This window comes from Falco peregrinus, chromosome 1, assembly GCF_023634155.1.
Source record: "Falco peregrinus isolate bFalPer1 chromosome 1, bFalPer1.pri, whole genome shotgun sequence".
Taxonomy (NCBI): domain Eukaryota; kingdom Metazoa; phylum Chordata; class Aves; order Falconiformes; family Falconidae; genus Falco; species Falco peregrinus.
In genome coordinates, this window is record NC_073721.1 from 4,822,207 (window position 1) to 4,849,201 (window position 26,995).

Genomic DNA, 26,995 nt, shown 5'->3' on the forward strand with positions numbered 1-26,995 from the left:
CGAGTCAGGAGGAACAGGGATGGGATCCGCAGAAATGTGAGTCCTTCACCTTCTTCTGCCCAGCGCGTACAGCACAGTCCAACCCTTCATTTAGGGTTGTGAAGGACTGAACTCTATTAAAGGGATCAGATAATTTATTGGGGGGGGGGGGGGGGGGAGCTAAAATAAGAACAGGAGCTACTTGACTGGATTAAGATTCTGAAGAGAAGCTAACCGCTGCATTTATAGCTGGGAAGTGAAAAAGGTTGGCGTTAGGAGGTTTCTCAGGTCCCTGCGTGCAGGCTGGAGATGGGAGGACCCATGCAAGGGCAGGACTCTGGTCCGGAGGGTATGTAACAGATTGCAAAAATACAATACGCCTTTTATTGTAGCCTGTGTTTGTGGGAAACTGTAGTGATGATTTTAGGTGGCAGGGTGCGATGCTGCTGACGGAGGCAATGTGGGGCAGGGGCAGAGAGGAGGGGTGCAGCACGACACTTGCCAAACCCCAGCTGCCTGGAGCGTGTTTGCACATTGCCCCCCGCATCCCCCCCAGCTGCAGCTTTGGGACGTCACCGGGCATTTCTTTTCCAGCGGTGCTCTCCCAGCAAGAAATGAGGCCAGCAGCACACCACGAGAGGGCAGGGCATAGCTGGGAACGCAGCTGCAGCTGGGAAGGCTGGCTGCCGTGGTCAGACCCAGGGCCACTGCCCTGCAGCGCAGCCACAGCGAAGGCCACCCAGGAGGCAGCAAGAGAAGGGACAAGTCTGATGATGACTGCAGCCAGGTGAGCAAAGCCTCCTGCCCTGGCGAGAGGTTCACTCACAAAAAGCTTTTATCAGAAAAAGAGTTCCCCAGCATCGCACCAAGCAGTGAAGGGAAAGTGGTTCTCGTGCTACATAACATACGTGCATACGTAACTCAGCTAATTTGATAGAACTTGCACGTAACTCCTACATAACTCAACATAACACAGAAAGCACGGGGAGAACTATGCAACAGTTCTGAAACACGCACAGCAGGGCAATTTACACGCAGCGCAGAATCACTGAATCGTAGAATCGTTTAGCTTGGAAAAGACCGTTAAGGTCACTGGGTCCAACCGTACGGCATGGATGCTGTGCATGCAGAAGCACTGGCATCACCCTGCACCTTCTCTCTCCTGCGTGAGCCTGTCGGGGCTGGGGTGTCCCCACACCTTCACATTCACGCTGATTCATGCTGTCAAATGCAAATCCCTTCTCAAACCTCGATGCAACTAATATGGATTTTGAAGGTACCAAATAAAAATCCCATTTCCTCATTGTGACTGGCAAACATAAGCCCAGCTTCTATGAGTTTATTATTTCAGTGCGTTACGTAGTTGTCCTGTAGCATAATATATATCAGGAAAAGGACATATGAACAGTTCATCTCCACTGAAAAATCCTTCTGTGACAGTTGCACACTAAGCAGTAGCTCAGTAGTTATTGAATCATTAAACAGTTTTAATATATATATAAAAATATGTATTTTAATATGTATAAATGAAATTCCAATATATAAAACACATATTTCCTATATATATATAAATTTAAAATATATAACCATACATATTTTTACATATATATATATTTATAGATGTAAACAATAATAATGCTCTGTTGCTTCACAGTGATATTACCAAACTGAGTGGTGTAGAAGCATCTTTTGCTTTGGTACTACTATTGACACGTGAAAAAAAAGTTTCATAGAGAGAAAAAACACCCTCTACATTTAAATAACACCTTCCAAACAGGCGTGCATGAGTCAGTCCTTGACGGTACTGTGTCAGACAGTTCAGGGTGAATCCTGGAATGCTTGTTCCCAACCCAAAGCCAAGTGTGCATAATGTCTGGACTGATTAATTAAAGTTAATGTGTGCTTTTCTGAAACCGGATTACTCAGTGTATTTGGTTTCAGCAGGCGGTGCTGCAGAGCAGTCCTGCCCTTCCAACTGTGGCTGAGCTTTTGTAATACTGTATTTGGGAAGTACTGAATTTATACATTTACATTAAGCTGCTTTTCAGTAGTTTTCCTTTCTTCTGTATGTGCTACAGAAGTGTACATTAATTAAAGAACACCTCGGTAGGTACGTATTGCTGCGTAATTAAAGGCTGGGGGGCTGAAGGCAGCACAGCATGAGCTAAGACAGGTATTTGAAACAGAACAACTCAGCAAACAGTCAAAATCCTGAGCTTCTGAAGCCAGAGGGTTCAAAGCACTTGGGCTAGCAGAAGTGTACTAGCATGAGTACGATAAAACCTCGGGAGGCAGAAACTGTAGGTGTCCAGCACCGTGGGAGGCAGGATTTGCTGAAGTTAACTGCTGGCAGAGCCAGGAAATTGGGAATTTTAACACTCTGAAGTTCAGGAACTGAAGTGCTGGAGACTGGGAGAAGTCAGGGCAGAAAGAGATGAACAGCTGTCAGTGCAGTCCTAGCAGGAGTGGGGATAAGTTGATTTTTTTTTAGAGAAACTGGCTTGTGCGAGTGATTTGGTCCTGCAACTGTAAAGGGAAGCAGCTAGTGAGAAACGTTCACTGCTCACTGTTGTCTTGGCAGCTATCTAAGAAATTTTAGACTGTAGATCTTTAAACTTTGAAGTGCCCTCAGCTGTGGGCATTTAAAAAATATGTTGCTGCTCTTAGGACTACCTTTTCGAAGAGCTGCATATTCTTCGTTGTTCACATTTACTTTACTTTCCAGAGGGCAGCATCAAGGGTTTGCCCCAGACAATAAAATACCCAGCTCATGGTTGTAGCCATCGAACCTAAAGGAAAGGAAGATGATCTTGCAGCTAATGTACTTCCTTGGGACTCAGAGGATTTCCGTGACCGTGTCATTCCCAGACCCCCGTCCGACTTCAGGGGAGCCTCTAACAGGACAGACCGGGGGGGCTCGCCTTGCCTGCCCTCAAGGCTGGCTAACATCAGGAGGCAAACCGGCCGCCTTGGCTTGGCCTTGTGCCTAAACTAATATTCCCCCTGAGTGTAAAACATCACCAAACATCCCTTGTCTCATGAGATAACCTGGCACGGGAAGAAAAATAGAAAGCTACTTAGGAAACCTGGCTTGTGGATGGGCAGGAGTAGCTCCAGGTGGGAAGAGTGAAGGAGAGTCTAGAGAGCTTGGCAGGGCTTGTGTAAAGGCATGGGGAGAAATTCCTCTGCTGCAGGGAACCAGCCTGGTATTTTCTTGACAGGTAGCTTTAAAAGAACAAGGCAAAAGGGAATATGAGGAATATAACTGATTAGAATATGTAGCTTGAACAATATCCTGAGATTTTTTAAAAACGTATAGCTTTTTACAAAGCTTTGTGAAGGTAGCCGAAACCTGGTTATCTCTAAATCCAAGAACCAAGAAAAAAACCCCAAACAATTGGGATTTTTTTATTATTTTCTATACCTGTAAACATGCACATTGTTCAGGAAGTGCAATTTTGTGTGCTTCTCCCCTGCAGCCATTCCCTCCCCTCTTCTCCTTATGGCTGATCAACAGTTAAACTAGATCCTCACTGCATTTCAAAAAGAAATATCTGCTGTTACACTGGGTCTATAGCAAAAAAGAGGGGAGTTGTCTATATGAATAGTACAGAAGACCAGCTATCTTTAAAGGAGGCAAAGCTGTGAAACATTTCCCATTTCCACAGCAAATACCAAGTTCCAGGCTTTTAGACAGCATAGTTAGTGCTGTGATTAACCACACCAGTTGCCAGTGCACCACCTCAAGTTTTCTCTGTGAGATCTTTGCAATATTGACATAGATACTTTGCAATATTCACATAGATACAGGAGCTTTCAGCCTTACATTGTGCACGTTTTTAGAAGGCCTTCCAATTAACATGATGATATGATATCTACCAGGTGCCTAAGAAGAAAAAAATTCTGAATTTATTAGAGGATTTTATAATATGTTGGTAGTCTTACCATGCAGAAATACCATTTTTTTATATAGCCCCATTCAGGCCTGGTTTTCCTAACATGTTTGTCCTACTTTTCCCCAGAGCAACAGATTTCTAGACACATGCTGCAGATTTTCTGCTCTACAGCTCACACAAGTACCCAGAATAAGCTGAGCTGGTTCCTGGTTATCCTGAAAGCATTTTCACACTAGCCCAGTATTAAAGAGCAGATGTAAGAAAATTAACATGGGCTCGGGTTTGCAGGTCGGGTTGATGCAGATACTTGCACCATGCCTTTCTTCAAGGTGCCACTTGAAGAAATCTTCAGTAGAACAAGTGTTGCCCAAATAAAGTGCAAATTTTCTTTAAACACAAATGCAAGGTTATTGAGGCCAAAGGTGAATATGAACACTCCCAACAGTGCCAGCACAGCTGCAAAAGAGCCAGGCTGGATGCCTGGAGAGGAACTTGGAGCTGCTACCTCACAGAGTGTTTTGATGCCAAAGTCTTTTCCTGTACTCTGTAACACAACAGGAAGAATATTGAAGTATAAATATTTTTTCCCTGAATTACAGTCTTTCAAAGTTCTTCCATGATAAAGAAAATGTATACGCTGAGATGCAAGCCTAGAGGATATTACACAAGAAAAGCATCTCTGAGTGGGTCACAATTGCAAACTTAGATGCTTAAAATGTACATGTAGTTACGTTCATTGCAGTTTAAAAATCATTTCACATGCTTAAAGTCAATTTGAATAGGACGGCAAGGGGCAGCAACACTTATTTCCAGCATGTACTATCTGCTTTTTATAATTTATTGAAGAAATTCGGGAGAAGAATTGTTTTCAGGTTGTACCAGCATGAAAATGAGGTGAAACACACCCAGAGTTGAAGCGGAGCCGAAGCCCTGCACTTATCCTCTGCATTGCACCAATCTGGTTTGCAAGTAGGAAATTTTCACCTTCTTGAAGTGTGCAAAGCAGCCCAAGGGAAGGGCAAAACTGTCTTGCATCCACCCACGTGATGGGCACCATGCTCCTCAGCGAGGGATGGAAACGAGAGAAGAGGCATTACTTTCAGGCTGCCCCTCTCATCCAAGCAGCCCCTTTGCTGCCAGTTTTTTCTCAGCAAAGGGAAAATCCATTTGGCTGGCGTCATTTCCTGAAAGCGCCAGCCATTTGTCGTGCTTCTGCCTTTGCAGGCTTTATGGCACTTGTGTAATGGGCGGTTGGGTTTTAAGGCGCTCTTAGGAGAGGCGGCGGACACAGAGCATGCCACCGGTCGATCCCCTCTTGGTTCATAACCACGTTAGCTGCCGCTGTGCAGCCGCAGCTGAGACTTATGCACCTTGAGCTAATTTTTTCCTCTTCCATTTGCACGTGCTGCTCCAGTTAAATGCTCGCCACCCACCACCCCCACTGGCAGAGAGAGGAGGGGGACCTGGGAACAACGAGGGCTGAGGAGAAGTGAGGGGCTCCACATCAGCTATCCCCTCCCTCGCCTAAACGTGAGCTGGTTCTTACTGTGGTGGTCCCAGCCTGAAGCTCTACTGGGGAGGGGGAGAGTAGCAGGAAGGTCTCCGACAGTGGTGAGCTGCTTTGGAGCAGGGCTCTGTGCAGACAAAACACCTACTCAGCCTGTTGGCAGCCCCTATAGTAAGGATTAGTTGCTTGGTCTAAGGCCAGTAGTAAGGGGGACTTAATGGGGCAATGTCCTCTCACTGTTGCTTCTGTCTTTGGTGCAAGGGGAAGCGAGTAAAACTAAAGCAGAGTATCTACCTGGAGCTGTCAGGGACTGAGCAGCAAACCCGTGATTTCTGCTCCGGTACATTTGCCTGCTGTCTATCTCTGATTATTGTGTGTCCAGATCAACCTGCAGAGAAGCATAGTTCTGCTGCTTCAAAGGATTTCTTACTGGCTAAGGATTAATCAAAAATCCAAACAAAATCACAAGACAGTATTTCAACTGCAGCCGCTTGAAGTTCCGCTCTGAAAATAAAGGCTACACAAAATAACATTGCAGACTAGCAGCAAGAAATGAAAAGATGCAATACAGTCACAGTAAAAGAAGGAAAAAGAAGATTCCTCTATACGCCACCCCTACCGACACAAGCAGCAGTGAAGCTCCAGGACCTGCAGGATCTGTTTGTGCCCTCTGATACATTTATGCACGCTGGGGTGCACTTTGTGGAGATGTATCTTCTTGGCCCTGTAATTATTGCTTAGGAAATAATTCTACTGGCGATCCACTGACAAGTATGAAGTCCCCCTCTGTGCCTTCTGAGTGCGGGTCAGTAAAACCTAGCAGGCAGGACCAGAGAGTGGCTTTCCAAGGACTAGGAGCAGGAGCTGTATCACTCCTTCATGGCTGTCAGCCTGCACGTTATATACACCAGTCCCATGATGGGTAAGAGATGGTGCCACTGCGTTGCTTCTCATCAGCATGGACATCCCTCTGGGGGATAAACCCCAGGTGTGCACCATGGGGTATGTGGGGTGGCTGCACAGGGACAGCAGGAGAAGGTGGGGCAGCGCCAAAGTCATCCATGCAGAGAACAACAGAAGCTCGTGGGAAGCTCTCCAAAGGTCTGACCTGGGCCTCCTCTGGGTATTTCTTGTGGTACAAAGAGACTTTCTTTCCTCTCTGTTTATGTATGAGGGTGGGATGGCATGAAGCCCACTCCCTCGGTCTGCAGCAACCTGGCTGTTTGCAGAAGCAGAAGGTCCCAGCTGTGGGAGGTGTTTCCCTGGTGGTCCCGCCACATGTCGAGGGCAGGTCACAGCTCAGCAGGTCCTGAGCAAACAGATGTGCATCCAGCACATCTGCTGGGAGCCATCCGGTGAGTGGGAAGGTGTTTGGCCACTGCTGGAGGGACACTTCTCACAGCAGAAGCTTGCTCTTACCAGCCAGCAAGTCCCACCAGAAGCCTGGGCTGCTGTCTCGGCCATGTGAGTCGATAGGCTGAAGTGGCCTAGTTTTAATAGAAGAGGCACTTTCAGGTGAAATGTTGAATCTTCTCACCCCCAGGAGAACATGTCTCATCAAAATTTTATATGGCCTTGGGATCTTGCTGTTTTATAAACAAGGCATTTCCAGATGCATAAATAAGAGAAGACTGGAATATCACAAATTGCTTGTGTGGGAAAAAAAAAAACAAAGGAAGAAATTAAAACTCAGGAATTTACTTAAAATATATGGAAATCTAGATACACATTTGGGAGTTTTATCCAACAGCAATACTGTTGCTTTTTCAGGAAACTAGAGTAACTCGGAATTTCCTACATGGTTCCTTCTTTCTCCCTGGTGTACTTTATAACATCACCTTTGAGCTGAGGTCCTGAATGTGTTGCTGGGATAGGTGGTGCAGGGTGTAGGTCATCTCAGGTGGGGTTTTAGGGACCCTTCTAAACTAAACATCCATTTATATGGCTACCTGGCGTTACATGGGACGGGACTTGATGACCCAAGTGGTCCCTTCCAGCTTCCCATTAAAGAAAATTAGTGAAAGAAATGTTTGCTGTTCTAGGGTTCTTTTTCGTTGCCATGAGGAAGCCTTCATGCAGTAAAGATTATACCAGTTGTAATACCGTTATGCTAAAAGAAGGTTTTATCTCTTTGTTCCTATCATCTGCCTCCCCAGTGAAAATAACGTTTTGCCTTTACATGAAAAATAAACCAAAGAAAAGCTTACTATTTGTGCTGAATTTTTTCCAGTCCAGCTGTACAAAAAGTCATTTTCCAAAGCTACAAAATGTATTTTGAGTCTTTAAGAAAAGAATAAGAGATCTTTGGGCTTTAGCTATTGCTAAAGATCTCTAGGGTCTTTAAAATGCTGCATTAATTCCTTTGCAACTCTTTCCATCCTTCCCGAAAATCCTTGTAATGATTCAGATTGCTTCCTCTATTGTGTATTATTCTAGGGGCATAATAGGGGATGCTAGGGGAGGAGTAAGGACCCGCAGTGCTAGTTGTTGTGCTAACACGGAGTGGTAGAGGCCAGCCCCAGGTTAGGGTGTCCCACAGGCTCTGCACACCCACACTCATGCACACAGACACACATGGGCTGATGCTGGCATTTTTTACCTTCTGAGAGGTTTTAATGACGGTGCCATTTCAGAATGGGCTTTGGTCTGCTATAGCCACATTATCCTTGGCAGGCTGTTTGTTGTATGAAGAACCTGATCAAAAGATCGTTGCAGGTTCTGGAAGAGTCTGTCTTCCTTTTAGAAGAACAGGACCCTTGACTCCTGTGAGCAACCCACTCCTCGTGCCGATGGGTGAGACGCTGCTCCCCTCTTTGGCTCAGCTCTGGTAGTATTTGACAGGTACAATTGCTCTTCTGGCAGCAAGATTGCAGTTCTGGCAGCTTTCAGAGCCTCTGATACACTGTATGCCACACAGCTACCTAGTGAACCTGGAAGTTACGGAGGGCTAAAAACCAGGGAAATGCTTGGAAGTGTGCTTGCTTGGGACAACCGGGTAAAGTTTCCATGTCCTGCTTCCTCCACATGCCATTTGTTTGGAAAAGGTCTGATCAGGTTGTTAAATCACTCTGATGCTAATGTGCTCCAGGTGGTCCTACACTGCTGGGAGCTGACATGTGTTTCATCACGGAGAGGCACAGCGGTAAGTGCTTACAACATGGAAACACCACAAAGGCTGCCAGTTGTCATTTGTTCAACAAGCAAAACGATCAGCACTAATTATAATGTACCAGCCCAGCGCCGGTGCAATCCCTGAACCACAAACAGAACCCCTGCAATAAATATAAATAAAGCCGAGAAAGGGCTGCTGAGATATAAATAAATAAAACCATCTGCAAAAAATTGCCCTCACCTCCCTGACAAAAGCTCTCCCTAAAACGGAGGGTGGCTGCCAAGCGCATGCTTGCTGCTTGCCTCTGTGCTTAGGGAACCGTGATGGATGGCATTTACAGACCCAGAGCGGGTCCTTCGGGGGTTGCTGGCTCTGTGAGGGCATCCTTTGCGGTTCAGCACCTGAGCCTGAGTCGTAGCACCCTTCTGGGTCCCCTCTGCTAGGAGACTGGAAATCAAAAAGGGGCAGTGGGATACCATGGCTGTATATTGGTATAGATACCATATATATATACCCATATACCTATTGCAGCAGAAAGCCTGGTGTGATAACTTCTCCCTGAAGATGCCTGGTATCCAGCCCCAGTCACCGGTTCCTTTGCAGAATGTTTTACGTTGTGTGAGTGGATGGAGGGTACACCTCAGCACCTTGTCAGGAGTTAACCCAGCATCATGTAAGTCAACAGGAATATAATTTCTTTATGACTACGAGATTTGTGTGTGTTGGAAACCCATTGCCTTGCATGTAGGTTGGGGTTGTTCAGTGCCAGCAATGGTCTGAGTCCTTTGGCAGTCTAAGCCCTTCAGATTTGTAGAGATGTCATATGGGGTCAGAAGAGATTTTGAAACCGCTGGCCCAGGCTGGCTCATCAGAAAGAAGCCACAAATATTTGTGATTGACAAGTCCAAGGTCTAGTGCTAAATTTTTTTTTTTCTCACTTGGAGTCTTTGACTCTCAAGATTTTCGAAGACGTGTAGGTACTCAGGGAGACTTCCAAGAGTCCCAAGCAGGATATAGCTCTGTGTTTCCCGTGGGGGGAGTAGAGCTAAGCTGCAAGCAGAGCTGACAGAGAGTAAGAAGAGCTTTCTGACGGGAAGTGTGGAATACTTCAACCTTTCACTTGAACATGGCCCCCAGCAGGCAGCCGGGTCAGACTGGAGGATAAGGAGACAGGAGCAGGCAGGAGCCGGACAGATGTATCTGACCCTTTCCTGGTCCTTGTCTCTGCAGCGCTGGTGGTTGGTCCTGCAGCCAAGCACAAGTGATGCCCTGTGAAGGGTCAGACACCCCATGGCCTCCTTCCCGTAGCCTATCCATACCTCATCCCAGTGTGTGGGATAAAATATACAGCCAGCATGGAGATCAGAGTACTTTCAATATATCAAAAAAGTATTTTATGGCAATTTCACACCCAAATATAGAATGTCTTAACAGAAAAAACTATCAGCCGTGAGTATCCGTGACTGAAGGCTTTTCGAAGATCCAAAATATTCTGGGTTAGTCAATATAGATGAGGGAATAAAAAATATCTCTCCTTTTTTCTGGCCTGATGTTAGTGGACAATTTTAATAAATTTCTTGCTGGACCTTCTGCACCTCAGCAGCATGCCCATGCCAGTGTGGGCTTGGCACCCTGGTCATTTGGGTGGCACATGTAGTCATGGTAAACAAAGCAGCCCCCCCACCCTTCCCGGTTCTGCAGTATAGCTCAGCTGACATGGCTACAACACAGCTGGAGGTCTCAGCACCTTAGGGCTGAAAGATGAGGCTAATGACAGCCTCCCCTCCCCGCTTTTTAAATGGCAGATTAAAAATGATTGAATTACTTTTGTGTGGGAGCTCTTCTCTTGTAAACTTTGGGATAACAGAGCACGATATACCAACATATTGAGTTTCTCCTCCATTTCACAGCAATATGAACAGCATAATTTTCATGGCAAGGTCACTATAATGGTTTCTTTTCTTTACTAAACCTTATACCACAACCCTAAATACTGAGTTATATTTTCAGCCACTAAAATCCCCCTTCCCTTTCTTAAAGTATCAGAAATGTCTGAGAGAATGAGCATCCAAATGTTTTCCACCTGTTTGGCTGAATTTGTGGTCTTGCTGTTTAAAAGTATTTGAAGCCAATATTTGTTTCAGCCACACTGGAAGTTCATTTTCTATCAGTTCCTCTCTGCTTATTTCTGGCATTTTGCCTACTAAATTTAAACTACATTTCTCAGTCTGTTTGTAAGATGTTCTTTTTTTGGCTCCAAACTGTTATGCTAATTAGCTACTATAACTAACTGCTGCACAAACTATTGTGCTAAAACTAAAAATGGACCATTTGTTTATGAAACTGTCCAACTGTTTATGAAACTGGTTGGAACCAGGGAAACGTGCAAGCCAAGGGATACATTCCTGCTGAAATCTCACTCCATGCAGAAATTTGCCACTGGTCTCTGTCTTAATAAGCATCACAGCCAGCTTTTCAGTTTTCTTTTCTAATGAAGCACCTTTTCTAGCTCATTATTGCTTCGTTTAGATTTGGTCTTGTTTCTATTTAACTCTGAAGTCTCCCCAGGTTATCTGAGAACCACCCCGTGTTTAGCTTCATTGTTGTTAAGTACTGTTTGATACTGCTTCCAAATGTCATTTTCTTCATTGTAATTGTGCTGCTCGTCATCAATGTACTAGTCATTAGTGGGAGGAGTTATACTTACTTATTATATCGAACAAGTATTTTTCAGATGTCAACAGCAATAGGTCTGCAAATGACCTCGGTGTGTGACCTAGCTGAAACACTGTGCCAACTTCGGGGTCTTCTGAGTGGGAAAGAGGAGAGAACTTCCACCACAACCGTGCACATTCTGCATCTTGAGACTTATCGATTCAACTTTCTCCTCTAATAATCTTGGTTTTCATCTACTGAATGCTGTGCCTTTTCAGCTAAGAAAGAGTCACGCTCTGCATATGTTCTTTTTTACCATTAATAAGAGACTCGCAGTTTTATTTTCAAGGGCAATTTATCATACTAGATCTCCATGCTAAGTGATTGAGAGGAAATCCAGTTTAATCCATTGCTTGTGGAAGAAAATCCAACTAGAATTTTAACTAGATGAATCAAATGTGAATTATTTTGCTGCTTCTAAGTGGACTGTACACAGATCCAAATTAAAAAATGTCTTTGAAAGTTAACTTGGGATTACTGATACTAGACTGATTCTAGTAATCCATCCAAAATACTGTTTTTAATTGACATTATTACATATCTCTTACTAATCCTCAGCTCCTAGCAGTCCTTACTATCAGACAGCACTGCTGGGTCTGTGTGCGAAAATCCAGGAAAGCATCTTAACTTTTAAAAAAGATATGGTCCAGCCAAAGCATCAGTAGGATGCTTCATTCTGCAAAGGTACTGCTTCAGACCTCTGGTACGTGTCAGTGCTGCTGGGTGCTCCTGGGTAAGGTGGGGGATTTCCAACTTTGGACCGTGGTGTATCTGCAAGAAAAGAGAAAAATCTCTACAGAACATTTGGTCACATAAGAAATCCTATCTTTTCAGCTAATTGACATTTAATTAAAAGCAAAAAAAAAAAAAAAAATCTATTGCGTGTGAGCTGCTGCTAATCCCATGTATTGAAAAAAATGAGTCCAATCCCAAGAAACGTGAGATTAATTAAAGTAAAACATTTGAGCTTTCTCTGAAGCTCGTGTTTCCCTGTTATCCATGGGTTTCCTATTTCATTTTCATGTTTGCCTTCCCAGCCATGTGGGCTAGAAATGAACTTTTAAAAAGAAAGTTGAGACTCTTGCACATTAAATCAGTTTAGCTAATGGACCTCTAAAGAAAATATTCATTACCAGGTGACTTGTAATAAAACCTTTCCTCAGTGGTACAGTGTGTGAGGTGCTGCTCTTCATGGGCTGGCTGCTACGAGTACTTGGTGTGCCTTGCTCTCGGGTGGATGGCTGACCTCCAGCCCTCTTCCAGGGTCAAGGCAAACGCTGGAAGCCTACGCAGTGAGCACAAGTCCATGGCTTGGCCTCATTGCTGCAGGTGAGTGGGTTACTGGACAGGTAGTGTTCCTCAAAGGTCAGGTATCTGCATTCATCTATTTTCACATGAGATTCTACTTGTACTTTTGACCTTAAAACAAGGCTTTTCTATGCTTTTACCATGACAAATGCTATGTAAATAAAAACGCATTTGTTGTTCCAGCACCTGAGACTCTTAGGAAATACCAAACCTATGCTGAGTTAAAGGGGGAGGAACTGCCAGTGCAAGAAAACAGAGCAGGTCTTGAACAAATTAGCACCACATGTTTTCATTTAATGTATTTATTACAGTTTCTATTAAAAATCCAGCACTTGTCCAGTTACATAATGATATCATTTTGTGGATGGCAGGACTGGAACTGTCTTTATAAAATATGGTATTATTTTGCCTCATTATTCCAAGAACGTCTTCATTTCTGCTGAGTTTAAGGAAGCAGAATGAGGCTGATCCTGATAGTTTAGAAGGAAACGGGTACAAATTTTGTCAAGTAGTAGTTGAGTACTAGTTGTATAGGTGAAGCAAAAGGTACAGACAAAAGACACTGTCACAATTCCAGTTGCCATCATGTTGCGCTGGACACCATTGATAGAGAAAGTGGAACAAAAAGTCAACTTCATTGCTGCTCGGGGTCTGCCGCACAGCCCAGGACAGGTCCCTAGCCTGCAGCTGGTCTCTTTCTTGTATTTGTCTCACTCCAAATTGTGTGAGCTCTTCACCTTGGCATGCGCAGGGTATTTGCCAACACCAGCTGATGCCACTAAGGAAAATCTCCCTGTGTTGTGGCTGGGAGCCTCAACAAGGTAATTTTCTCCAGCCTGCAAAGGCAACTGTTGCATGCCACTCCAAAATGATAGGCTCGATTTTCCTCAGATTCTTAAAATAACTTTCCAAAGAGCCAGATTATCCAAATGAAGGCCTGCAAAGTGCTTTCTCCGCACTGGCCAGGGAACTTAAATCAACGAACCCCCAAACCCTAACATTTATCACCCCTTGCTGCTGTCACAGGCCCGTTCCCAGTCCCTTAAGGAAAATTCCTGAAGCGTGGCAGAGCTGGTGAGGGACTTGCTGAGAGTCTGCAAGGGGAACACTCAGTTATCTGTGCTGGCATTGCTGAGCTGGAATCAATATACATCCACAGATTTACACCGCCTAGAGATCAAGGCTCGGGGATGTTCCCATATCTTAAGAAAATAATACAGCTCATTGTGCTCTTGCCATTCTCCTCTTTTTTCCTCCCACTCTCCTTTATTTATCCCAACCTATTGGTGCAACTTCCTCTCCCCTTCCAACACCATTTTCCATAATCAATTACATTATACTTACTTTTGGTTTTGTACTGGTACATAACACCTCCCCATATACATTTCATATATGTTTCTTTGTAACATACCATACACATTTCTAAACCTTGACTTGCATGAAGAATGAAAGGAGTAAAGTCAGGTGTATGGTCAAAATTTTCAAAGTTTGATGTAAAACTTAAAGGACAAGTACAACTATATAAAAAAAATAAAAACGGAAGAAATTATATTTCCATACATCATTCTGAGAGCTACTCTCTTTGCTCTCATTCATAGTTGAAGTGTTCGTCAATACCCTCTTCAAAATGGTCTTCTTTGCAGAGCTGTCATTTTACATCTGAAAACAAGCAGAACAACAGAAGTTTGTGTTCCTGTTGAACACAGGACCGATTCTACTGATTTCTATGGTATTACTCGCACAATAATCAACTGTTTGATTTTTTTATGTTAATAAAAAAGGAAAATTCAGCTCTAAAATGTGAAATGAGATCTCTTTTCCAATGAAAAATACTTTCAGTGTCTGATCTCATTCTGCTTAATGCCTGACAGTGCTATAGACTGAGTCTTTATTACTGAGAGATTGTTTATTTAAATCACCACAATATTGCAAATACCTGCAAATAGAGTACTTGAGGTTTTCTATTGTTCAGAAGGACCATATCCACAATGGCCTGAGTTCTGAGGATATGATTTTTTGGCTGTATCATTCTAAGTTAGTTAAATGCAGCAATGGGGCTTTGAGGATATTGTCTCTGCAAATTCCTGCAATAATTACTGTGGATTAGCACATAGCATAATCACAGTCTTATAAGTGTTAACTGTTCTAAAAAGCAGTATGAAGATTATATTCCTGACACACAGCCAGCTAGAAAATTACCATCTTATTAATGACCTAACCTGAGAAGAAAAAACCTGTGACTCAGGACTCATTAGAACATTAAGAAATACAATGGAATCTTTTCTTCTTTTTATTCCCTCTTTCTTTCAGTGATAACAATGACAACAACCCAGGCTCTACCATTTATAAAAATGAATTTTTCTTGGTTGCAACACAATGACTTTGCTTAGGTTGCCTGGACTCAACATGGCATTTGTTTATGTAAATTTTTATTAGCATCTAAGCTTAATTTTTTATTTTCTTTTTTAATCAGAAAATTGGATTATTTATTCTTCTTTCCAAATGAAAGCCCTAACCAAATGAAGTCAATGGGACGTGTCACTGACTGCAGCACTTACACCACCAAATTCGGTATACATTACCTGTGTCATGTATCACACAGCACAGTTATGGCACAAGGACCCAGTAACTTGAGAATTGGCCACCAAACTGTCTGAGGTCCCATGTTCTTGGTGACCTACATCCTGGTCCCAGCACAAGGAAAGAAGGATGCTGAGTAACATCATGGATTTGCTCCTCCACAGACTGCAGCATCTTCTGCTGGGGACCACAGGGCAATGAATGTAGGGGTCAGACCCAGGAAGGTTTTGAGGCAGGTCATCACCTTGGCTCTACAAAACCTGAGCTCTGTGGGTACTGCATTGACCTCTTCTCAATAAACCTTAACAAAGGCACAGAGTGCATTTCCTCAGCTGAACTAGGGGAATCAACAATGATCAGAATTGAAAGCTGTACACATTGAGGAGTGCAGCTGAAATCTCTCTGCTGGGCTGATCTCGTTTTTCTTTACTTCACTTAAAGAACACATTGGATATGCTTTTGTTACTGGAACAACCTCTGGAAAACATACAGTGACTGCAAGCAACAAAACATGTTTTATTAATGTACTGTGGGTTATTACCAAGACATGCTTGCAAATTTGGAAAAATCTGTTCTTATTTAAATATAATAAATAAGCTGGGTTTGAGATTTGAAAAAACTGTTTAACAATATTTCTGTCGCCGAGTATGCATTTGATCATGCTGATAGATATGAAGAATAACTGTATGGAAGCTGCACTGGAGAAAAATGAGTGTAGGAGGAGAACTAAGAAAAGGAATCTGCAGCAGAAACCACAACCTCGTGGTACAGGAAAAAAAGGAAGTATCTGTTGTAACTTGTACGGGAAATTTATCTATTGCAGTGACATTTTGAGGCTGGAGTTGGGGGTGCTTTGAGAGTAAATATTATTATACAATGAAAAGGAGATTGTAGGGTCTTGACAAAGCTAGATGCCAGCAGTTTGATTCATTACCTCAAGTAATTCTTGCGTGTAAACAGAAGCCCCCAAACCCACTCCCACATACTACTGAAAATGTTCACTGTTCTGTTTTGTCAGCCGGATGAAAGTCATGTCACAGTTTGTATAAAGGAAAACCTTTTATTTCAGAAAACATATTCCACAGTAAGTCACAAGAAACCAGCCTATGTAGCAGAAAGTGCAACAAACTGAGAACTAGGTTTCTAGATTCTACCCTGAGAAAACAAGGGTAAACAAAATACATTTTCTAACCTAAAAAATCTCTGCCTTCCTTGGACACGTTATGTGGTGAAGCCACAATGGTTTTACCATTTAAATATGAACAGATTCCTTTAAGAAAAGAAAGAAAGGTTTCCATCAATGTTCCTTCTTTTGAGTCTGTCCTGGGGGTGTCCTTCCTTCCTTGTGTTGCCACATCCACACCAAACACTGTTTGAATTCAGTGATATGTGCACACAAAATGTATCTACCTTTTCTGAGAACTCTAGATACCTGTCACAAATGTACCGGTGACATTTTCCTGGGCCTTTGCAAAATTTTTGCCTTCAAAACCTCCCTACTCCCAATGTTTAAATTGACATGCTCTTTGGGATCTGCTATACATACACATTTCAGATGCATCCTTTACCAGTTAGTGGTGATGGTAAAGAGAAGACAAATCAGCCAGAAAAGTCCAGCTCCTCCAAGAGAACAGTAAATAGAACAACTTCATTTCAGTTACCCTGTCGTATCTTGGGAACATTTTGAATACTTCTGGCTTGGTATTTTCCCCAAAAGCCAAAATTGTCCAGACACACTAATAAAAAAATAGAGAACAATTCATTTTGTTTCTAACTGGAACAGATCAGAAAACACTCTTGCATTTATTTTTCTTGTCCGAGTCCCAGACAACATCCCTCAACGCTGTGTTTTCATTTTGTGAGACTGAAGTCAGACAAAGCATGAAAAGCAGCCAAATATTGAATAAACATTTCTCAGGGAAGGTGACTGTGATAGTCAATCCATGATAACTCCCTGACTTACTCTTTTTTAAAAATAAGGGGAAAACCTTTCATTACATAATATTTTTCTAAAGATTTTTTTTAAAAGTAAGTTACAAAGCCTGTGAACATCAGCCTTCTACATTTCTATCAAAATTCTGTGGTTTTTAAAGATCTCTCATATATTTGCTGGTTAGCTGAAAATAGAATCACTTGAATAATCTTTTTTTTCAATTAAGATGTGATTTTTGTTAAAAATGGATTTTACCATTAAAATATATTCAGTGTTCTCTCTTTTTTCAAGATTGGCACAATGCCTGTAAGGGCAACTGTGTGCTTGTGGGCTGCATGGGCTGTGGCCTGAGACAGTTTTGCCAGGTTATCATTCCATCAAAGCACTTTTATTAGAATATAAGGTACAGACAGGCACAAAGAACCGTATTTTGGTGTTTCTGAAAAGAAACTACAATTGAGACAACAGGTCACCCAGGCTAAGGAACCATGATCAGACTGAAGACACTAAAATTAGAGAAGGTTTACCACCTTCTCAGCTAGCAAAAAGTCTAAGTTGGCAAGGATTTGCTTGCATTGGTTTGTATTGAAAACACATACATTTCTTTTTTGTAAACAAGACTGAATGCTTTGAAGATGGTAGACTGAAGTCAGCACCTCACTAAAGCTTTTTCAATAGCAGGCTTTGCCACCAAGTGCTGGGAAGATAATTTTTATTGCCAGAGAAAGCAGGAGATTGCTGTTCAAGCACAGCATGCTCTGAAAAGGCAGCTGCAACTGCTCATCCAATGATTTCTTCCTTTGTTTCCAAACCTGAGATTTATTCGTTTTCCCCTTCTTTACCCATTGGAAAAATCTCCTGACTTCCATAGTTAAAGCTTTTTAACTAGAGGATGGGGGAGAGAGAAGAAAAAGGAGGCAGAGGGGTAAAAATACTTTGCCTAACCCTCATTTGTTGAGATGGAGGTTGCTAATCGCCTCATGTATTCACACCTTTATGCCACGTTTCAGTAAGATCATAGACTTTCTCCCTAACCACATCAAAGCATCAGACAACACAAACAATGGCAGCACATACGGCCTTCCACTCCATCATTGCTATCTACAAAGAGCTCCCGTGGTAGGACCAGTGGTGGGACAATCTGCTCAGTTTTATGCCCGCAGCTTCATTCCACTTTGGGAGGCAAAAATGAACACGCCTTGAGTCTGAGAACTGCTTTGAGTGCACACGAGGAAATCGGCAGGTCTTAGTGCAGTGCCCTGGTCCCACGGCATGGGAGAGGCAAGGTTCATCGAGGCACAGCACGGCGTAGCTGGCTGATGGCAGCAACCACAACAGCACGAGGTTGATGGTGGATGGAACAGAATATTTACTGCGCATTGCAAAACCTGTGCCACTTTGACAGAAGTTGCTATTTTCTTTCACTCTGGCTGATGCTAGAGAGTCCCTGGAGCCTGCTGGGTCTCCAGGCTGGTGAGCTCATGGTACTTTTAATAATCAGAAATTATTCCCATGTGGCTGGGCTGATAGACAGATTGACAGGATCTACCTTCAGGGTAGAATTTGCTCTGAAACTGTAACAGCAGCACTGAGGGATCGATGTGGAGAGGTGCTGGGTTTTCCTGGCTCCCCTGGAGTCTGTAAGGGTAGGATTGCTCTGTGCCAGTGTATGATGAGAGGTGGGCAGAGAAACTGAGCTAGAAAGAAACCCAGCATTTCTATTTTTTTTTTTTTTTTTTTGCTTTTTTCCAGGAAGCAAGCCCTCTCAGCCGGGGGTTTTGCTGGAAACCATTCAATGCAATGAGATTATTTAATGTCTTTCTTTCTTTTAGCTTGTCTGTTTTGGGTGCTTTAAGTCTACTGGACCAGATTTCTGCCTGTTTACAGCTGTGGCAGCACAGCTGCCACAACATGGCTCAGCAGTGACAGCCACCTTGGGGCTCATGGCAGTGTCCTTTGGAGGTCTTCAAACCACCATGCACTTCTAACGGAACAGGGGAACCATCAGCCCTGCCCATCGGGCACCAATTTCAGATGCTGCGAGAAGGGGGAACCTGTGGTCTGCAGCCAGAGTGGCTCATGAACATGGATTACCAGGTGGGAGGGACATTGCTGTCTTCTCCACCCCCTCTTGCCTTTGTGCCCAGCCCTGCCAGCTGGAAGCAGAAACTTTCCTTTCCCTAATTTGTTCCTTCTATTTTTTGTTATTTTCAGCATGTGCATTTTACTGTGAATTTTATTGCTTCTTCAGCTATGCTTTTTTCTTCTTATCCCCTGAATTCCCTAAGCTTTACATCCTAGTGGGGTGGCTCTACACTTTGTTTATGTTGGTAAATCTAAATGATATTCCTTAACCCCATTTGTATGGAAGATTAGTAGCAAAGCAGGCTGAAGAGAGGTGGTAAGTCAATCAATGAATTAACCTCCTGGTTAAATGCTGTACTATGTGACAGGACAAATGCATCATGATCCCTCTTTGGTTTAGAAATGTAAATTTCAACAAGGGAGATTAGTGCAGTTTATAATGACCTAGAATGTTTGCTTTAAAAAATGATACCCCAGATGTTGGCCGGCAGACAAGGATGCAGCCTCTAGAGTCCTAACAAGATGCTTGCAACATGAAAAATGTGCTCTTATCAAGAAGTGGAGACTCCAGGCTCAGTATTGATTTAAATTTATGAGCATATTTCAAAGGCAGCAGAGGGTTTATTTCGTGCAGATGAGTGGCTGAAAACAGTATTTCGCTTGCTTCCCAGGGCCGAGCAGGGAGGTGTATGTGCAAAATTGTACATGTAAAGCTGTTCCCATGCTGTACAAGGAGGACAACCCAAACCCATCCATCCAAATGACAAAGAAGACGGATCACTCCTCAGCCTTGAAGGACCAGCTGTGGCACAGGAGATTTGCTTTTGAGTCCACCTGCAGTAGTGGGGAATTAGCTGTGGTGACAGCTGGAGTCTGGGCAACTCTTCAGTTTTGCATCTGGAAGAGGACAGATGATCTCTGGTGCAACCCAGATCAGCTTCTTCCTCATTAATGAGGGCTGAAGAGCATTTATCCCTTTCCTTGCATTCTTGAAGAAAAAACAGCTTTTGAGAATGACTAGTGAGGATAAAAGATTTACTGTAAATGTCCCCATTTCCCTGTGGATTGGCCAGCTGTGGCAGGGAACTCTTTCTAAGGACAAGTTCTTCCATAATTACCTATCATGGATTGTCCCATGCCAACCTCTTTGGAAGACTCAGATCATTTACTTTAGCTGCTTGTAAACTGTCTCACAGGTCCATGTAACAAGAAATTAGGCAAAGGCAAAACCTTCAGTTTGCAAACAAAACCCTTAGTATTTTCCAATTCATTGCCTGTCCCAGACTTCTTATTTCTATTTTGAAATGGACTTTATATATTTTTAGGAAGGCATTCTAAACTTAAAAGCTGATTGAAGCTTACATGATCTTGCATACATTTTTAAAGCGTAAGAGAGATATTTTACATTCTCTTTAAAAACCAGAACCTTCCTTTTTACTTTTCAGGATCTTCAGCTACTGCTTTCCCCAAACTCTTCAACTGTCTAGTTGTGCCTTATTTCTCTTCATCAGATGACATACAGGTTTATCAATGATAAAACGCTGATGCTAAGTTCTCAAGGATTAATCTGACCATTTTTTTTCTCTTTGATTTGCATTTTTAAAAAATATATGTATCATTAGGATACTTTTTAAACATCAGAAGCATTATATGCATTTTAAAGCGTAGAGAGAGGTGCACTTTGCTAATTATGATGACTAAAAGCTCAGATGCCTTAAACTCTGTTCTTTATATAATTCACACTGGATAAAATTTAGAAAGGTGGCCTTGATATCTGAGCCTGTCCAGGATAGATATCTCTAGGTGGAGCCTAATACAAGCCTCACAAGCAGTCCTCTTTCACCCAGAAAATTCAAAGGGAGAGAGAGAAACAAAAGATGGAAGTCTAGAAGTGAAGTGCATATAACTCTGAAAGAAAAGAGAGAAACTGTAGAAATAAATTATTAATGGAACAGCCTTGCTAAAATTATATGGTCCTTTTAAACCATAAGTCAGTTTTTAGGAACAGAATCTTGTCGGCTTTTAGAATGAGATTACAATTACATTTAAGTGAAATTGAATTAGTCATGTTATAAAATGGGAGAGCTGTAAAAAGAGATAGTAATTTAAAGAAATTCAGCTCCTAAAGAGTCCTCCTGGAGAAAAAAAAATGCAGTCTGGCCACAATGAGAGCCCTGACGTCTAGAGGGAAAATTCCCGAAGGAGTCCCGAGCTAGAGCATAACCACCACTGTACATCTGCCATCCAAGCAAAGACATCCATCCCAAACCACAGGAAATTAACTGTATCTAGAATAGAATTAAAATTAGAATTAAAAAACAGTAGAGTTAGAATTTTTAAAGAAATGAAAAAACTTTTAAGGGGCAATTTATAGACACAGTGATTGGGTGTGCAAGAGTCACTTGCCAGGTAGCAAGGTGGAGAAGGAAATAGCAGTGAAAATATGGTAACAACGAAAATGTGGTGGATGATGTGAAGGTTGTACATAACTTACTGAAGAGTCCCTTACCCCATGCCTTTTGTGAGACCTCAAAAGGTGGATCTCTTATTTGTAATCACTTTGTATTTACATAGCTGCACACATCATCACCAAGTTCTGCCTGAAACATAGTAGATTAAATACTTCTCAACCCTTCTGCAACTCAGAAAGCATTGACCAAAACTTGTCCTCTGGTCTCAGTGGAAATCCACTGCTGCTTCACTAGAAAAGTTGCACTTAAGTTCTGTTTTGAGGGTTTGTACCTGTCCTATGTACGAGAAAAATTTCAACCATCTCTAGATGCATCAGAGGCAATATGTGGCAGAAAATACAAGAGAAAACTCACGGTTTAGATCTACGCTTGGATTCAACATCTGGTGGTTAAACCTAAATTAAAGCTTTTGGAAAAACAGAACATTTTGAGTAGAAGGGCCAATGCCTTTTCTAAGGTTTTCTAGATTATTTTAATAATTTAACATGTATTTATTCCCATTACTTAGAATTAGGCAGACAAAAATTCTGGCATCTTTTTAAAGGCATATTTTCTTGTTGCAAATGCATCTGTAGTTAATCCAAATCAAAAAACCCACAAAATTCTTCATGGCAATCTAGGGGAGGTTTAGAGGAGCAGACAGACTGAGATTAAAAACATGGCATAAAAAGTTACGCTTGTTACTTAACAACTTCATAATACAGGTCTTTGCTGCTCGTATGATGTTCGTAAGTATGACAGGAAAATACAAGAACTCTGTGCTGCAGTGAGTACAAAGTGTCTCTTTTAAGCTGAGACCATTCTCCTAACCCGAGAGGTGGTACAGCACAAACAGACTCCAAACTGAAGTATGCAGAGATATGTGTATTATATACTACACTCTATTTTGCATAGACCCTGAAGAAAGTATTTCTCACTTAAGGGGAGACTTATTATATGACCTTTGTATTTTGAGGATCCACCTGGAGAATTTTAATCACTCAGACAGCATGAATGGTTCAAGTCAGCTCTACTTACAATCAATTACAATGTGTAAGCAATTTTATCATTAGCACAAGCCAGCAAAAAAGGCACCTTGATGGAAACAGTGCTGTTTACACCGTGTGCTATAATGTACCTTAAGTTTTATCTTTTTCCTGATATTATATAGGAAATCAGGATATCAACCCTGATCAACGTATAGCAGCTGGGACAATGTTAGGACAAGATGGGATTGAGAAGCCATGCAAAATATTTTCCAGTTTAAGAGCACTGACTTCTATTGGATTTTAAAAAAAACATTTCATGGGATACACTGTGCTCCTTTACACAGCACTCCAGTGCCATAAGTCTCTCCAGCGTCCTTGGTAAAATCATCCTGTTACTCAGGCCACAAACCCCAGAAGCACACAAGGGAGCCAGCACTGACTAGTGCTCTTTGCAAAGGAGGCAAATATACTCTTGAATGTTTGCTCTGAAGGAGCTACAATAAAAGGTTTTGTAGGGTCGTCTGTCAGCTAAGATAGATCTGGGCATCCTCCGGACTCTGAATTACACAGAAGCCTGTTGGTCCCCTTCAGACAGAGAAACGTAGTCAGGTGAGAAAGATAAAGAAGGAGGTGACATGTGTAGAGAAGAGGCATTAAATAAAGAAATTGCAGTTTGGATGGCAATAGAAAAGGAAGAAGATGAAAGGCATTAGTGGAAGTCTTATGAAATGCTTGTGCTGCCTGCACTCTGCGGAGTTTTTTATGTGTAGCTGTGTATTTCTCTGTCTTGGCACGGCCTGGAATGGGGTTAAATTTCTTCCTGGTAGCTGATGCAGTGCCGTGTTTTGGATTTGGTGTGAGAACAACGTTAATATCACACGGATGGTTTTAGCTGTTGCTGGGTGATGTTTACACCAAGCCAAGGACTTTTCAGCTTCCCAGGCCCTGCCAGCGCAAGGGCTGGAGGGGCACAGAAGCTGGGAGGGGGCACAGCCACGATAGCTGGCTGGAACTGGCCAAAGGGATATTCCATGCCATAGGATGTCATACTCAGTGTATAAACTGGGCAGAGTTGGACAGAGATGGAGCAGATCGCTGCTGGGGGACTGGCTGGGCATTGGTCAGTGTGTGGTGAGCAACTGTGTTGTGCATCACTGGCTTTTCTTGGGTTTTATTCCTCTCTCTCTCTCCTTTAAATTACATTTGTTATTATTATTGTTGGGGTTTTTATATTTTATTTTAATTATTAAATTGTTCTTATCTCAACCCTTGAGTTTTACTGGTTTTAGATTCTCCTTCCCCATCCCATGAGGGTAGTGAGGACAGTGAGCAAGCAGCTGCGCAGCGATTACTTGCAGGCTGGGGTTAAACCACAACAGTCCTTTTTGGTGCTCACTGTGGGGCTCAAAAGGCTGAGATAACAACCGATCTGACCGCAGCATGTTAAAACAGATTTGTCATAAGCATTCATTGTATTGCTTTAATAGTCTCTGGTCACAATGCTGATTTAATTGCTCTCAGAGTTGTAGCGTGTGTTCTCAGAGTTGTGTTATGTCACACCTTACTCGCTGTATCTGTTCCCTGTTGTGATGTTTATCACTTCTGGGGGCTGGGCTAAAGTTATCATTTTGTTGTACTTTGGAACACTGGTTTGTGCTATGATGAAATTGCTGGCTATGAAACTAATGTGGTATTTGTGCTTAGCAGTGCTGCCACCTCTGTACTTCAGAAGTCATCTAATAGGAACTATTAATAATTTCACCTTTTGCCTTTTCTCCTCGGAGAGCCAATGTGTTGGGGAGACATCCTCTCACACCACCCCCTTCCCTGCCAAGGTTAATTACAGTAACATACAGTCATTGATAGCCACCAGACTCAGAAAAAAACCCTTTTTATGTCTTTTCATAGGCTTACCAGCTAAAGAGACAAATAAGATCACTTATCCTCTTTCTAAACTATTCTAAATAGGTTAGAGATAACTTGATTATCTCTGTGACTTGCAAAGAGGTTTTCAATGCAAACAAGAGACTGTCTTCACTTTAAGCAGAACAAACATGAAGTTTCTCATTATGGGGCATCTCTTCTGTGCTTTGTATTATGCATTACATTTTAAAAGTTCTGCTTCTCTTTTCGTTCTAGAACTTACATTTTGCTGTGGGACAGCTTACTCCCAATTCCCATTACAATTAGGGCATCAAATTACTTTTGAAGATTCTGGCTTAAGACCTTACAGGTTTCACCAGTGACTGTTAACGTTCCTTCTGATTCATCTTTCTCTTCTGACACCTCACATTTGGTAATATCCAGATATTTCAGCCATGTGGTCTGAGATTCACTGAATTATGACTGTTTAGCTTATTAAAAGATATAACACATACTGGTATGGTTACTGCTTAATGGTAGGTTATGACAGGTTTTCTTTTCCATTGCCCTGTCAAAAGTTTTGTTTCTTATTAAAACACTGTAAGGGGTGACGTGTAGAAGGCAAAGAGCCTTTTTATACCATCAGAAATGCAAAGTAGCTGCATTCTTTTTTTCTGGAGCCATTCAGTAAATCTCCCTTAAAAGACTAACTTGGCTTCCCCATATTTATAAAGATGAACAGATTTTACTCTTCATTATCAGAGAAGCAAGTACTGACTCAGTATTGACTCACAGATAAGAAAAGGCCACAAAAGGACAATTCAAATCTTTGGAATTATTGGGAGCTTCAGGCATAGAAACTCTTGCATTACTATTGCACTAATGGTGAATGTAGGTCTTCAGAAGCACAAGACAGGCAGGACTTTATCTCCAGCCCAGGTCGATTGCCTATCAAAATACTGAAATTGAGCTTAGCTCAGAAATGGCAGTTACCTCACCTTCCAGGCACAGCACATCCCTAGACCTGGGCTCATGCGATGCCTTTTCTTCCCAGATGAATCTGAAACCAAAGGAAATGTATTACACAATTCTGCTTGGACTACAGGTAACAAATCAAATTAATAGCTCATCCCTGAGCTTTTAGTAAAACCTTTTCTTTATATACATCATACTACCACCTGATTTTGCAAGAAGTCTTGTGTTAAATATTAGTTTGGCCTCAAGAAAAAAAATATTTAAGCTTTATCATCATTATTTCAAGACTTAGTTTTGATCGCAGTATCTGGAGCTGAACGAAAACATTTCCCTTAATTATAACTCCATGCAAAGATATATCATCATCCTGTAGATAAACCAACACAGAGCCAAAGAGTCTCTCCCTCTTCACGTCTTTTCCATTTTCTGCTTTTCTGATGAGAACACGATGAGGCAGGACATGAAGAGATACAAATGCCCGCAGATGGTCTCTGAAAATTCATGCAGAGGTGATCTAAAAGGTGATTTCTTTGCCCGTTGTCCCCTTTACAAGAACTTTACAAGGTCCACGTTATAACACTTCTGCCAGCTCTACTACAATGATGGAGATCTGTAGTGTCTGTGGAGCCAGCACATCCTGGGCCCTGGAGAGTCTCTGGAAATCACCTGGTCCCAGGTATGTGCATAAATATGGTGACACCAGCAGCAAAAATTGAGTGTGAGGATTCCCTAGTATAGTGCCTCAGACCTGTTCAAATCTAAAAAGATGAGCTCTTCCCCTAATTTGGCTTCGATTTGATCCACTCCTGCATCCAAACCTAAGACCAGAAATTCTTGCTATGGGCTAAGGGATATCTATAGTAGTAACAAAAATAATAACACATTGCTAACTTAAAATACATTGATTTAAATTTCAGTGACAGACTCTGCTGTCTGATGGTGATAGATGCGAGTGAAGTCAGTAGGTGGTTAAAAGCAGCATTTATGGGGTAATTGTTACCCAGGCCTTATGCCCGTATCACTGACGGTGTCGAAAAACATGCTGCTATAGCTGAGGGCCTTACAGAAATTTGAGTCCTATATTCCTATAGGGGAAAATTAAATAAATATTCTTCTGTTTCAACAGCTGTAGGAAATGCTTAGATGTACCCTTTAATTTCCCTCATCAATCAGCTCAGATTGTTTTTAAATGGGGATCATAGGGGAGCCATATGCTCAGAGATGGTCTTAACACATTGTTCAGTTGAACAGAACTGAACTTGCTCCTTAGGAGGCTAATTTTTCACTGTACTGCTGTATTCTGATTGAATTTCCTAGCAGTTGGTGGTCCGTTACATTGTCTGACGAGGGCCATTTCAATGAGCTCCGAAATAAAGTGGCAGAACAGCTTGTCTTGCTTTCTTGTAATTGCTTAAAGCATCTCCATATGTGAACGACAACACAAAGGTTTTGCAGCGAGCAGTGGTAAGGGTAGCTGACCAGATCAAAGCAGAAGATTGTTGTGAGATATTGTATTCATTATTTGAAGAAGGTCTTTCTTTTGTCGTAAGACTCATAAATATGTCCTGATCTGCCTTTTGCTCTCAGAGGGAGAATGGGTCCT

The 26,995-nt window shown here is 42.2% G+C and overlaps 1 long non-coding RNA gene across 1 annotated transcript in view; it reads right to left on the reverse strand.

Annotated features, from left to right (window-relative positions):
- Window positions 1–8,148: 8,148 nt before the first annotated feature.
- Window positions 8,149–26,995, reverse strand: part of LOC129784857 (uncharacterized) — a 41,109-nt gene continuing 22,262 nt past the window's right edge. The window contains exons 4-6 of the long non-coding RNA XR_008747995.1: window positions 25,416–25,477; window positions 14,078–14,176; window positions 8,149–11,980 (exon numbers count right to left, since the gene is read on the reverse strand). This is a non-coding gene — a long non-coding RNA (uncharacterized LOC129784857). The remainder of the gene's footprint in view (window positions 11,981–14,077; window positions 14,177–25,415; window positions 25,478–26,995) is intronic.